Genomic DNA, 13,879 nt, shown 5'->3' with positions numbered 1-13,879 from the left:
CAGACTGCATTAGAAATTTTAAAACCTTCTTTTTGCATTTAATCTATAAGAATTTTGCATGCCATCAGAAGCATTTTGTAAATATTGTTTTTAAGGGCTATTGATTATTTCGCATATGCTGTAATTAACTACTCCCCGAATGCTGGGCATTTAGCTAGCTTTTATTAAAACTATTTTGCATCTAACATCTTCTTGCACAGATATTTGTCTACATTATGCTGCACAAATTATTCCCAAATATTATTTTGGGGGATTATTTTAAGGCATACCTATCTCTCAACAAACTTCTTTCTAGAGTGGCTGCCCCTCTGTTCTACAAAAAATGTGTAGGAATCCTCTAAATTGTACAACAGAGTGAATGTTACTGCTGAAAATCTTTGCCAACTTAAATGGAAAAATGGTTGTACATTTAAAAAATTTATTACTGAATTTGAACAATGTTCAAATATTTATAAACTGACTATAACATTTCCCCCTTTATCTTTCTGTTTGTGGAATATTTGTATCTGGTTTTCTTTTTTGATTTATACTAGTTTCTTGATACCATTTACCATATTTCTCATAATTATTTTAGCCAGTTTGTCTGTTAACTACATTATACAGTTTTTACAGATTATGAATGTTTGTTTATTATGAATGTGTGATATCTTGCAGGGAAGAAAATTCCCCAATATGATTTAAACCCAATGCCAGACATGACAAAAGTACCATAATTTTAGGCTTGGATGCCAGTCTTTATTTGCAAATTTTAGATTTATTATTCCTCTTTTCTTTCAGTTTTTTATGGGTAAATCTTTTTATGCTTACCCTTAATCCATAGGGACTTTATTCTGGCACAGAGAAATTTAAAAAGGATAGGTGAAAAGTTGACAAATGCCTTCCCATTGGCCACAGGATGGCATCAAGAGTATTATCATCACTAATACAATTACCATCATTATTATATAACCTGCTGTTAGCTTTCTCTTTTCCAGTCATTGCTCTATATATCTAGATTAGTGATTCTTAGCCAGGGGACATCAGGAGATGTCCGCAGACATTCTGACTGTCACACCATGGAGGTTTAGGGGGTAGATGCTGGGAGGACAGCCCGCCTCCTTGCCAGCAAAAAATTATCTGGCACAAAATGTCAATAGTGCTGAGGTTGAGAAACCCTGACCTGTTGTATGTTTTCTCATTCAATCTCACTCACAACAATGTTAACTTAGCATTATAGCACCACTTGACAGATGAGACTAGGGCAAAAGGTCATGTATCTTGGCCAAGATACATACATTACAGAATCACAGGGCCAATCCTTGATGCCAGGATTGTCTGGATGACTCCAAAATCCTTGTTCTAAACTACTACATGTTACTTTGACTGCTCTGGTGAATTCACCAACATAATGAATGGACTTCAGCCTTGTGTCCCAGAAAGCTAACAGAAGGGGATTTTTTTTCTCACGGGCAGGCTCCCATTAAAGAACCTCACTGATGCATATAACCAAAATGCCAATTTAGTAACTAACTTCCTGAATGAAGTATGGAGTCAGCATGACCAGCCAGCTCTCTCCCTGCAGGAAGACCACAGAAGAAGCCAAATCACAATTAAAAGGTTGCTTGGTGAGAAGGAAATGGGAGGAAGAGAGTTTGTCAAATAAAATGAATGTTTAATGACATCAGTTTGGGGCAGCCTGAGGCCACATACACAATATAGATGGTCCAGCTAATGTGATCCAGACACTTTAATTTTGTTGGCTGCAACTCTCCAAGGAACATGAGGACATCTACTTATAAAGCTTCATTTCTGTAACTTTATTTCAGTGGATGACCAACACACAGGCAGGGCCACTACATAATTTACAGGGCTTGGTGCAAAATGGAAAAACAGGCCCCACCTTCAAAAATGAGAATTTCTCTTTTTTTCCTCATCGTAAAGACTGACTCGTGGCAGTTCGTATAAGTCAATACATATTGATCCCCAAAGAACTCAAATTATTTAACAGATTACTAGTCTGTTGAGCCAACTGACTGCTGGATGGTAAATTGAAGTCAATCTCGCTTACTGGATATGAAGCCACAGCCAGGAGACCTACTGATATGCTGTTCCACCAGCTCTGAGAATCATGGCGGTTCACAGAGGAGGCCTCAGGGCCTCTGTAGGTGCATTGGAGTCCCACTGTCCTCCAGAAATAGCTTTTGTTTCTCTGCAACTTTATTTTCAAACTGCCTGTGTGAAGTAGTTCTGTGGTCCCCTGGGTGGGGGTACTGTGGCAACCACCAACAGATTCCACAGCATCTTGGCTCAACTATTCCCTACCAATCTGGACCACTCACAACTTGAGAATTTCCAGAGGACATCAGAACATTAAATCAAGCTCAGTGCCTTGGTGAGTCTGGGGCCCAGAGGGTCAGCCCTGCTCCTGAGATCAGTGCTTTCAATGAAGTGATGTATCTGGTAAGATACTTGGTTCTTTAAGGTATGTTATCAATATCCCCGCACGCATTTCTGTTGCTCTTCAATTTTGATTCAGAGGGAAATGTTATTCCTCCAAGTTCTCAGTTTCAAGCCTCTAAACTGATTAAATATCATGAGGAGTAAGAATTTATTATTTTTCTAAAGAATTCATCAGTTGTCCCAGTACTATTTATTATTTACCACCCTTTTGATTTGTGGTACCTACTGTATCACATATATGTATGTTTGCTTCTCAATTTCTGAGCTATTCATCTCATTGAACCATTTCATTTATTGTGCAAACGTCCCAAGGATTGTTATACTGCAATTGTTTCACTATATAAAAATTAACCTACCACTGCCTCCTATGATCAAATCAAAACACAGCACTTACAGTTTCATAAACTGTAAGGTGCCCTGGCACCTCTTTGTCTTCACTTACACTGTTTCCTATGACTGGGGATCCCTCTGTACCCTACTTCCTAAGCCTCTCTTAGGCCCCAGCTAAAGTCAGATCAAGAGTCAGATGTTGACCTCTTACCTGCACAGAGCTGATTTCAGACACACCACTAATGTGCTCTATATTCTGTCCTAATACCGTGGGCAGAACTCATGACTGTCACTTGCTACACATTCCTCTACCAAAGATGGTGCTGTTCCCCCTCTGGATTAGGCCTTGAGCCCTGCAGGGACTGACCATGTGCCGGAGTTCATATCTATATTTCCCTAGCCCTGCTTGGCACACTGCCTGGCTCGACATGCATTTTTATGAGCAAATAACTAATGAACAAACAAGTCTGCACAGTCTTGGAGGGCAAAGAGATTGTTTCTTTTAAATAACTTCTAATATTCTTATTGGATAATAAACACAAGTAAAATGAATGAATGAATCAATCAATGAATAAATAAGAAGTTGTTCTTTATTAAAATGTCCTTCTGCCCATGAAACAAGGACAGGGAGAATGAGGGAAAATGATAGCCTTGGTCTTGTTCACTAAAAGGCCTGGCAGGAGATGAGGAGCTCAGTCATACTGTACAAGAAATGAGTGCATGAAGGGCTCTGTGCCTGGATACACCCTCAAACCAAAGTCTTCAGATAACTCGAGCTGCTTCACGTTCTTTCTGCAATCTATTTGCTCCATCCCTCCTGGGAAATCTCATATTGAGCTTGAAACCATACTCCATTTTGCTTGGCAATTAAACATGGTAATAAGGGACAAGGTTCTAATCTTTTTTTTTAATGCTTTTATTGAGGTAACATTGCATTACACTATATACATCTCAAATTTACCTACATCAGATCTGCCATTGTATATCAGCATCTGCATATACTACATTAATCTCACACTACAAGTTCAGTTCCATCCTTCACCATACAATTGACCCCTTTGACCCAGTTTACCCTCACCCACCTTCCCTTCTGGTGAACACTAGGTCTTATAACCCAAAGTTTATTATTTTTTTTACATATTCCATTCATTTGTTTCTCTATGTGCCATATAGGAATAAAATCAAGAGTCAGATGGTGAAAGACAAACATAAAGCCCTGTTCTTTAAGTGAAGCCTATATTGAGATTTCCCTGCTGGGCTGTACATGTATGTATCTGGATACCAGATTTATTGTCTAGAACTCTAGAACAGTCCAAGAGTTGAAGTAGATTTTCACAGTGTAGAAGGGTAATATGCAGTTGTGGAGCAGAAACCTGTCATGGCTTGTGGGACAGAAGAGGAAAGTGAGAACTCTGTTGACTTGGCATCTTCTGAGGCTTGACCCTCAATCATTTCATGCAAAATATATACCTACTGTGTATATCTTTGTACAACACCTGTGTGTATGTACACTTTTGATGCCAGTTATAATTTTCAAGTCACCCATACTTCTGACTAACCATAAACTATAAACTATAACCTAGAGACTCCTACCACTCCTCTTCAAGTACGAAGATTCACTAGAATGACTTCGAGTACTCAGAGAAGTACTTTTCTTACTACCAATAGTTTTTTTTATAAAAGATGCAACTAAAGAATAGCCAAGTGCAAGAGATGCATGGAGCAAGCCATGGGGGAGGCATACAGAACTGTCCTCTCCAGATGTGCTACCCTTCCATCATCACCAGGTATTTTCCAACAACCTGGACATTCTCTGGGCCTTGTCATTTAAGGGATTTTCTGGAGGTATCTCATTACACAGGCATAGCTGAGGAAATCATCAACCACTGGTAAATGGCTCAACTTCTAGCCCCTCTCTCTCACCAAGGTTGGGGGAATGGGGTTCGGTGCTCCGATTTTTTAATCAAAGTTTGGTCTTGTTAGTGACCAGCCCCCATCATGAAATTATTAGGGGCTCCTTGGCACACCAAAGAAACTCTTACTACTCAGGAGATCCCAAAGTTCTTAGTCACCCAGAGCAAAGACCAATTGTTTTTCTTATTATGCCACACAAGGGGTTATACCAACTCCCAGGGACTTTCATCAAGTGCCCCCTATAATTTTTTGGTAATATTTAAAAATCAGCAGTCAAACAACTCTGCACTGAGCAAATTTATAAAACTCACATTAGTTCTGTGTCTATCAGCGAACAGAGGAACCTGACTGAGCTCCATGAGCCCCAGGGCCTCAACACCTGGCACAGAGCCTGGCACACAGTACACCCTCAATAAATATTTGTTGAAGAACTAAAAGCAAATGTGTCCTGGGCTGAAAGACTACATGGCTTACACATCTTTAACCTCAAAAAAAAAAAAAAAAAAAAACTGACTTCTATAAAATAAATACAATTTACTTTTCCAATGTTCTCACAATATGCTAATATTTTAGCATACTTATTTGAATAATCAGATTAAAATAAAAATATTATAAAAGCACAGGTGTACTAAACAACAGAGTTCTGATTCAATATGGTTAAACTTAGCTCACTGACGTGGAAATACCCTCCTACACGGGGGAAAATGTACCTTTTACAAATACTGGTTAGGACAAGCATTCTCAACCAGGAAGACTGGTTGGCGACGGGGACAAAAACTTCTTTGCATCAAGATAAACAGCTGGGACTACATCAAATTAAAGAGCTTCTGCACAGCAAAAGAGACAATAACAAAAACAAAGAGAAACCCCACTGACTGGGAGAACATTTTTGCACACAGCACTAATGATAAAGGACTGATCACAAAAATCTGCAAAGAGCTGATGAGACTCAACAACAACAAAGAAAATAATCCAGTCAAAAAATGGGCAGAAGAGCTAAAAAGAAACTTCTCTGAAGAGGAAATGCAAATGGCCAACCGGCATATGAAAAAATGTTCAACATCACTTGTAATCAGGGAAATGCAAATCAAAACTACCATGAGATACCATCTTACACCAGTGAGAATGGCACATATTAAAAAAACTAGCAACAACAAATGTTGGCGAGGTTGTGGAGAAAAAGGAACTCTCCTGCACTGTTGGTGGGAGTGCAAACTGGTCCAACCACTATGGAGAGCTGTGTGGAGATTCCTTGACCTACTAAACATAGAGCTTCCATATGATCCAGCAATTCCACTCCTAGGTATTTACCCAAAGGACACAGAAACATCAATTCCAAAGAGCACCTGCACCCCTATGTTTATAGCAGCACTGTTTACAATAGCTAAGCTTTGGAAACAGCCCAAATGCCCCAAAATAGATGACTGGATCAAGAAGATGTGGTACATATACACCATGGAATATTACTCAGCATTCAAGAAAGATAAACACATGCAATTTGCAGCAACATGGATGGCGCTGGAAGGGATCATGCTCAGCGAAATAAGCCAGAAAGAAAAAGAAAAATACCGGATGGTCTCACTCATAGCAGGAATCTAGAAAACTTAAATAAGGGACCAGGAAAATGAATAACTATAAGAAAGTGAAAATCAAAATCAACAAAAAAACTATGAACCAGAGACACTTTTTGGGGGGTGGGGGGCGGGAGGGGAGGGATTGGGGTCAGAATGGGTGGGTTGCAATTGTATGGGGAATATAAAAATAAAATTTATTATTTAAAAAAAAAGAATCACCATTTAGCTATTTCAACTACTTATTTAAAAAAAAAACTTCTTTGCATCTAAAGCACAGATAAACATATAATACATAAACATATGTTTGTGGTTTTAAAATCTCAGTATGAACCAATGTTACTTCAATTAAAAAATACTTTTTTTAATCTCATTGGGTGATTGGGTTAAAAAGTAAAAGGATGGGAGGAAGGACTGAGAAATACTGGTATAAGGAGATCATAATTATTGCTGAGTAAAGGGAAGAGGCAATGACTAATCAGTAGGCTCTCCTCGTACCCTGTTCATTCATATTTCTGTCCAGGTAACTTGGTAAATATTCGCTCTAACAAATTAGCAATAATCTTAAATTTTATTTTATTATTTTTTAAAGATTTATTTATTTATGCATACAAGAGCTGGGGTACAGGCCAGAGGTGTGGGGGATGAGAGGATTCACTAGAGAGAGAGTGGGGAGCAGAACAGGCAGATTGACCGAAGTACACTGCTGAGGGGTGCAGGGGGGGTGAGTCAGGAAACATCTGCTGCACCATGCTGGCTGCTCCCTGGCTGGCCAGGGAATGTGGCTGTGGATTGCTTCATAGGTTGTATCTTAACCCTTGCACCACCAGGGAGGCCCCAATAATCTTAAATTTTAATTCACAAAATAGAAGCATTTGGACAAAATGTTCAAAATACAGAAGTTCACATTTTAATTCCTAATCATGTTCAAGCAAAAGAGCCCCACAGTAAGTCTTAATTATTCATTCAGAAAAATAGTTTTTGAAATGTGGGAGATGATGCAAAGAGTAAAAGAATAATGCATACTACAAAGCAGATATATTCATTTTTTATTATGCATTATAAGAAATGAAGCTGAAATACTCAAGGAAGTCTGTCATCCTTAAATTACACCAGATGCTAACTCAAGTTGGCAAGAGGAAATAAAGAGCAACAGAAAAGGTAAATATGTGAGTAAAGACAAAAGAACAGAATTTTGCTCTTTTTGTTTTTACTTAAAAAGACAAGACTTCACAAAGCAATACTTACAACACTAGCCTGTTGGATTTATAACATACACAATCCATATGTGAGTAAGAGCCTCAGAGGATGATAGTCTAACTCTCCCTCATTTTCTCCACGTTCACCCAGCTTTGGAGGGCAGTCTGATGTCATGGCCTCTTCTCAGCTGCCTCCAGGCTAAGGTTCAAGGCAAAAGAGATGGGGCAGGTAGAGTGGGCCTACTTTAAATCTCCGGTTCCATCCTGGATATGATACATCTCTGACCAACAATTTTTAATGCTTCTCACAACATACAGAATAAAACTAAAATCCTTACCAACACTTTCAAGGGGCCCCCCTGATGATTCAACCCTATTTTTTGAGACTTTCCTTCTATTATAATAAGGTCCATATATTTCTTTTTTTTTTTTTATATATAGAGGCATGTTTTCTTTCTTTCTTTTTTTATTTGTTTGTTTTTGTTTATACATGCACTGGGTACAGTCAGAAGCGCGGGAGGGTGAGAGAATTCACCAGAGCCAGAGCGGGGAGCAGAGCAGGCAGAAGGACCGAAGTACACTGCTGAGGGGAGCAGCGGGCGGCAGGAGAGGTCTGCGCGCCATGTGGGACCCTCCTCCGGTGGCCGGGGAGCAGCCGGGGATCGAACCGGGGCCGCAGAGGCCGCGGGCAGCTTCGCAACCCAGCGCTCAACCGCTGCGCCACCGGGGAGGCCCAAGGTCCATATATTTCTAATCTTATTAGACTATCTATTATTACTTTGACATGTTTTACATGGTTTGCTCAATTGGAAATTTTACTCTTCCACCGCATTCCCACTTAGAGAAATCCTACTCTTCCCTTACAGTTCTGCATGAATGTCACCTCCTCACTTTTGCTTTGCCCAAACACACAGGGTAAGATTAAATGTTCCCTTCTATGCGAGAAGCCAGAGTGCACTTTATTTATGTCTTTATTTTGGTGGAATCACACATTATGTGGGGGCTAAATTCTACCCACAACATAGGATGCAAAAATCTCCAATAATCAATGTTCTGGAAATACCAGAGGAAGTCAACGCTGAAGATGGGCATGTGGTCTCTAAATAAGTCTGCCTGGGGGATTTTTTCTTTTGGCTTTAAAACTGATTGTTTTTTCTTCTATTGAGCACGACAAGCAGCTGTTGACTTACATTCAGAAACCATATTATGTGGAAAATGGTATTTTTTAAATCTAGAAAAGCTCATACTCTAAGAGGCATGCAGGAACTGGGCAAGCTTGCAGGGTGGGTTGTTTCTCATCTCCCCCTCACCTACAAAGGCATAAGCTAGCTGGTTCTTGTGCCCACATTCTGTGGACTCAGAGTGGGTGACAGTCACCGTGGTCATTCTACAGCTGTCTGGAAGGACAGTCCTGGGTACATGGCCACTCAGCCCCTCCAGAGTCTTGGGCACACACTGTCTTCCTCATCTTTAGCTATCTCATAGTATGCATAGAACAGTGAATTAATAAATGTTTTTTTTTTATTTAACCGAGTGACAGCATAACCAACCAGCTATGAAACAATCTCTTCTTATAGTTATCAGAGTACAAACATTCTAAAAACAAACATATTTGTACAAAAAAAGTGGTCTTCTTACAAAATAAAAACCCTTAGAAGTCTAGGGGGAAAATATCCTTCCTGACTTAAAAATGCATTACTTTTGCATAATATAAGAAAACCAGGTGGTTGGTTGTGCTTAATGTTCTAAAGAAAATAACATCAAAAAAATAGTTTGCAAGATGAAAAATTACAGTGACTTCCCACTTCATCTCTTTGAAAAATCTGTGGTAAAAATGTAAATTATTATTTCTTCTTTGGGGCTTTTTCCTTTAGTAGTTAGATGAATTAATATGCAAGATAATAGCTCCATCCTTTTGAAGAGGAGTAGCGTTTATCTGGTATTGTTATTTACTGTCATTCTTTGTGGTAGCATTATTCAACCATAAAGATGTAATAATTCACAACAGAACAAGACATATCCAAATGGGTCACCTGCAGTGGTACAGGCAGGTGGAGAAACAAATGATTTGAGCTTCCTTCACACACAGAGCTCAGGGCTAGTCACCTGGCTGATCTGCAAATGTGCTGATTACACTGCAGATGTCCCCTTAGGCTGGGAGGAAACTCAGTGGGCCAAAAAGCTGCCTTGGACAAAGATAGAGGACTTCTTTGAGGCAGCCAGTCTAGACTAAGAATCAGCTAGCAGGCATGATTCTAATAATTCAAAATGGGTCAGCTAAATTAATCCTACGTGAGGTCGGGGTTTCTGAGCCCTGTGTCATAGCAGACCCCAGATGGGCAGCCAGGCATCTTCCAGGTCAATCCAGGATGGCTGAGCTAATTAATTAGAAAGCTTTCCTGAGAGCTTGCGGAGCCTCAATTAGGAGAAAGATCAGGTCAGTCTGTCCAGTGGCTACTGCTGTGAAGTGTGGTGTTGTATCCCCCACCCTGTGGATGAATCAGCAGAGTTAAGAAAAGAATCAGAGGCAAGAGATGGAAAGACCCCTAAACGGTGTTCAAAGCCCAGGTCCAGCTGCTCCTGAGGCCCAGCCATCCCTGTGGCTTGGTGATTTCGTGAGAACCCCAAGCTCACCATTTCCATAAACTTTATATTCTCACTTGATTGAATTCAGCGTGCATTTCAGTTACAGTAACAGATGTCATAAGTTATGGGGAGCAGTGGTTCAAAAATATCAGGACAAGAAAGAAAACAGGTAATAAGGTGCAACCAATTGCCAAAAATAACTAAGAATAAAACCATAGAGTATTCTGAAAAGGAAGCAGCATGCACAAAACACAGGGTCAAATTCTAGTGCCTAATCAATGAATTCTTACAAAAGTAGATGATATAGAACTTAGGGACCATGGTGGTGCTGACAGGAGTAGCCATGACTGTCTTAGATCTTAGAGAATATATATAACAAAGGTAGGACATGAGAGTGAAATTATTCTTTCATCCTCTTTCTAGCTCATAGACTTGCAGTGACTTTATGTATAAATAAATGTTTCAGAATCACATTAGGAGTAAATGATGTAAAAGAGACTGATGTATTTATTTGGTTTAAGCTATCACAGACATAAGGATGATGGACTGAACATTCATACTTGCCTATGAATGACAGGAAGCACCAGACCTCGCACAAGTTCCCAAGTCCCACCACCCCATTCTTTTCTAGCACTGGCTGAAATGCTACCTCCTGGGACAAGCATATTTCCATGGACCACATAAACAGCTGACCCATGTAAATATGTGTCACTGTCATTCAGTTGGAAGAACTGCATGACCATATAGATCCTCTTTTAGGATGACAGCTGAGAGGGGCTTTAGGCCCTAGCAAGGGCTGTGCTGACAAGCCCACACACACAGGGTAACTAGCTGGGCTTGACTTTAGACCTTGGACCAGTTAGTCAACTTCTCAGTCTCAGTTTTCTTGTCTATAAAATAAAGATAGTAGTAATATCTTACTCAGAAAGTTGTTTTGTTTTGTTTTTGTCTTCACTTTCTGTTATTTTTTATTCTGTTTTCCACATTGGTCTTTATTTTTTTTTTTAAAGATTTATTTATTTATGAATACAAGAGCTGGGCTACAGGCCAGAGGTACAGGGGGTGAGAGGATTCACCAGAGACAGAGTGGGGAGCAGAACAGACAGATTGACTGAAATATACTGCTGAGGGGAGCAGCGGTGAGTCAGGAGAGGTCTGCTGTGCCATGTGGGTTGTTCCCTGGCCAGCCCGGGATCTGAATTGAACTTGTGCTGCAGTGGCCGCAGATAGCTTCATAAGTTGCGTCTTAACCCCTTGTACCACCAGGGAGGCCCCCACATTGGTCTTTAAACTGTGATGTGGGTGAGTTTAAAATTCATTTTTATAGCAGATATTACGCAGAAAGTTGATGCGAGTATTACATGATTATTTTAAATCAAAAAGGCTGAGATGGCAGCAGGCATTCCCAACTTGGTGCAGTGGGAAGGCTGTGTTGCGGTAATAGAATCTAGGGCTATAGAGGAATTGCATCTAGGCTCTTGAGAGCCTTGAGTCAAATACCAAATTAAATTGTACAGACTTCTCACGTGTGAGATATAGGGTGTTATGACAGAGAAGTGTCAGATGAATTAGAGAAAAAAGAGGAAGACTAAAGCAAGAGTGGTCATTAGTATTGCTACAGCAGTCAGTGTGGTAACTGAAACGGTGGAACAGAAACAGAAAGTAGGGAAAAGTCATAGTAAAGTCAGCATTAATCCAGTAGCAGAGTAGATACAGAGCCATAGTCACCAAGGATACACATTAACGATTTAATTAGTAGATATGGTTTCTACCAAGAATTCACTATAGCACAATAATGAAACAAATGTGAGTATTGATAAGTATAAGCAAATAAGCAGCATCATTTTTAAAGTAATATGAAAGTCAACTGTCTTTGTAGTACAGAGCACAGAAGTGAATTCTAGCATAGGCATGTAATAGAACATGCTATACAGGGAAATTTTGAGAAAACCACCTGTACTGATGTGTCTTTTGTACTTTCACAAAGATATTCCAATATTAATTCTCATTTAACTTGCAAGCATATTTTTTGCATTAAAACAAAAATGGGAGTCTGGTGAGGAAAAACATCATCTATAGGGAATTCAATTTAGTCCCTGTACCTGCATATATATCTTTCACTGAAAATAATTATTAAAGTGGAAAAATGTATCAAAAAATGACACTAATATTTAATCAGCTCCTTCTAATAAGTCAAGTACTGCACTAGGAATCTGTGTTCACTTAATCGTAACCACCGCCTCGGGTAGCAGGGAGCTCAATGCCTGGATGATAAATGAAGACTCTAAAGCTCAGAGTTCACATACAAAGTGTGTATTTGATGACATGCTGGGATTCTTAACTAGGTCTTCAGATGCCAAAGTAAAGCATTTCCCCAACACTGCCCAGTCTCCTGGGTCTAGATAAAAACACAGCATACTGCCAAAAGAGGAATTCCTGACCCAAGCAGGTAAACAGAGAAAAGGTGAACAACATTCATCATTATGATAAAATACCTTTTCAAAACACTACCTGTTATACCTATAAAGAATCTGTATATAAACTATGAAGTTTGTGTATTTATTTTCTGTCTGCTGGAAATGTATGTTTCACAACAGCAGGGAGCTTGAATGTCTTGCTCACCAATGCACCACCCCAGATCTACAACAATCAAGGATTTCCAATATACTGTGGCAACTCAACAAATATTTGAAGAAGAGTGGAAGAGTGGAAGAAGAGTAGGTTCTTTGAAAGAGCAGAGGTTCTATGGATAGAATGCTTGAATTTGGATCTTATTACTGTTATCTTGGGCAAGGACTTAACCTCTCCAAGAAGATTAAGAATAGGAGGGGATATGGGGTGTGTGGGGTGAGGGGGAGGCTACATTTACACACACCTGTTTAAAATTAAAGGTTAAATTTTAAAAGGCGGATCAACTTATTTTCAAAATAACAGTCTACAAATACAGCTTATAATTTAGTCCAGGCTGAAGTTGCTTCTTTTGTTTCTATATAAAAGGCTAAAGGCTATTACATTCAAAAGAAGTCTCTTTTGATGCAATGTTAAATAAATCCAAATTTGGGGTGAAGGAGTTAGCTATAAGAGATACACAAAATTAAGTGCTTTGGCCAGTTAAAATTAAGTGGGATAAATTATAGGGGGAAACAACAGAACTACTAATACAGTTGTGTCCTCTTATCTGTGGTTTCACTTTCAGTGGTTTCTGTTACCTAGAGACAAGCACAGTCCAAAAACAAAGTAAATAATCTGGTCAAAAAATGGGCAGAAGAGCATATGAAAAAATGTTCAACATCACTTGTAATCAGGGAAATGCAAATCAAAACTACAATGAGATACCATCTGGTGGCGCAGTGGTTGAGCATTGGGCTGCGAAGCTGCCCGCAGCCTCTGCAGTGCCGGTTTGAATCCCCAGCCACTGGGCGAGGGTCCCACATGGCGCGCAGAACTCTCCTGCCGCAGAACTCTCCTGCCGCGCCCACTGCTCCCCTCAGCTGTGTATTTCATAGGTCTGCCTGTTCTGATCCCCGCTCTGGCTCTGGTGAATTCTCTCACCCTCCCATGCTTCTGACTGTACCCAGTGCTTGTATAAATAAATAAATAAATAAATAAATCTTTTTAAAAAAAATATTATGTAGAATGAGATATTTTGAGAGAGACATGACATTCACTCAGCTTTTAGGACAATATATTGTTATAATTCCTCTTTTTTATTATTAGTTACTGTTCTTAATTTTACTGCACCTAATTTGTAAATTAAGCCTTAGTACATCTATGTATAGGAAAAAACACAGATTTACAGAGTTTGATACTATCTGTCTATCTATGTATAGGAAAAAACAC

General features: G+C 39.5%; 1 protein-coding gene across 1 annotated transcript in view; it reads right to left on the bottom strand.

The window, feature by feature from the left end:
- The window catches only part of PRKAR2B (protein kinase cAMP-dependent type II regulatory subunit beta), a gene marked incomplete at its 5' end in the record, with an annotated part of 69,405 nt that overhangs the window by 26,550 nt on the left and 28,976 nt on the right, over window positions 1-13,879 (bottom strand). The window lies entirely within an intron of this gene.

Source organism: Talpa europaea (genome assembly GCF_964194135.1).
Source record: "Talpa europaea genome assembly, chromosome: 3".
In the NCBI taxonomy this organism is placed as follows: domain Eukaryota; kingdom Metazoa; phylum Chordata; class Mammalia; order Eulipotyphla; family Talpidae; genus Talpa; species Talpa europaea.
Note: the sequence above shows the minus strand (reverse complement) of the source record. Positions and strands in the feature narration are given on the sequence as shown.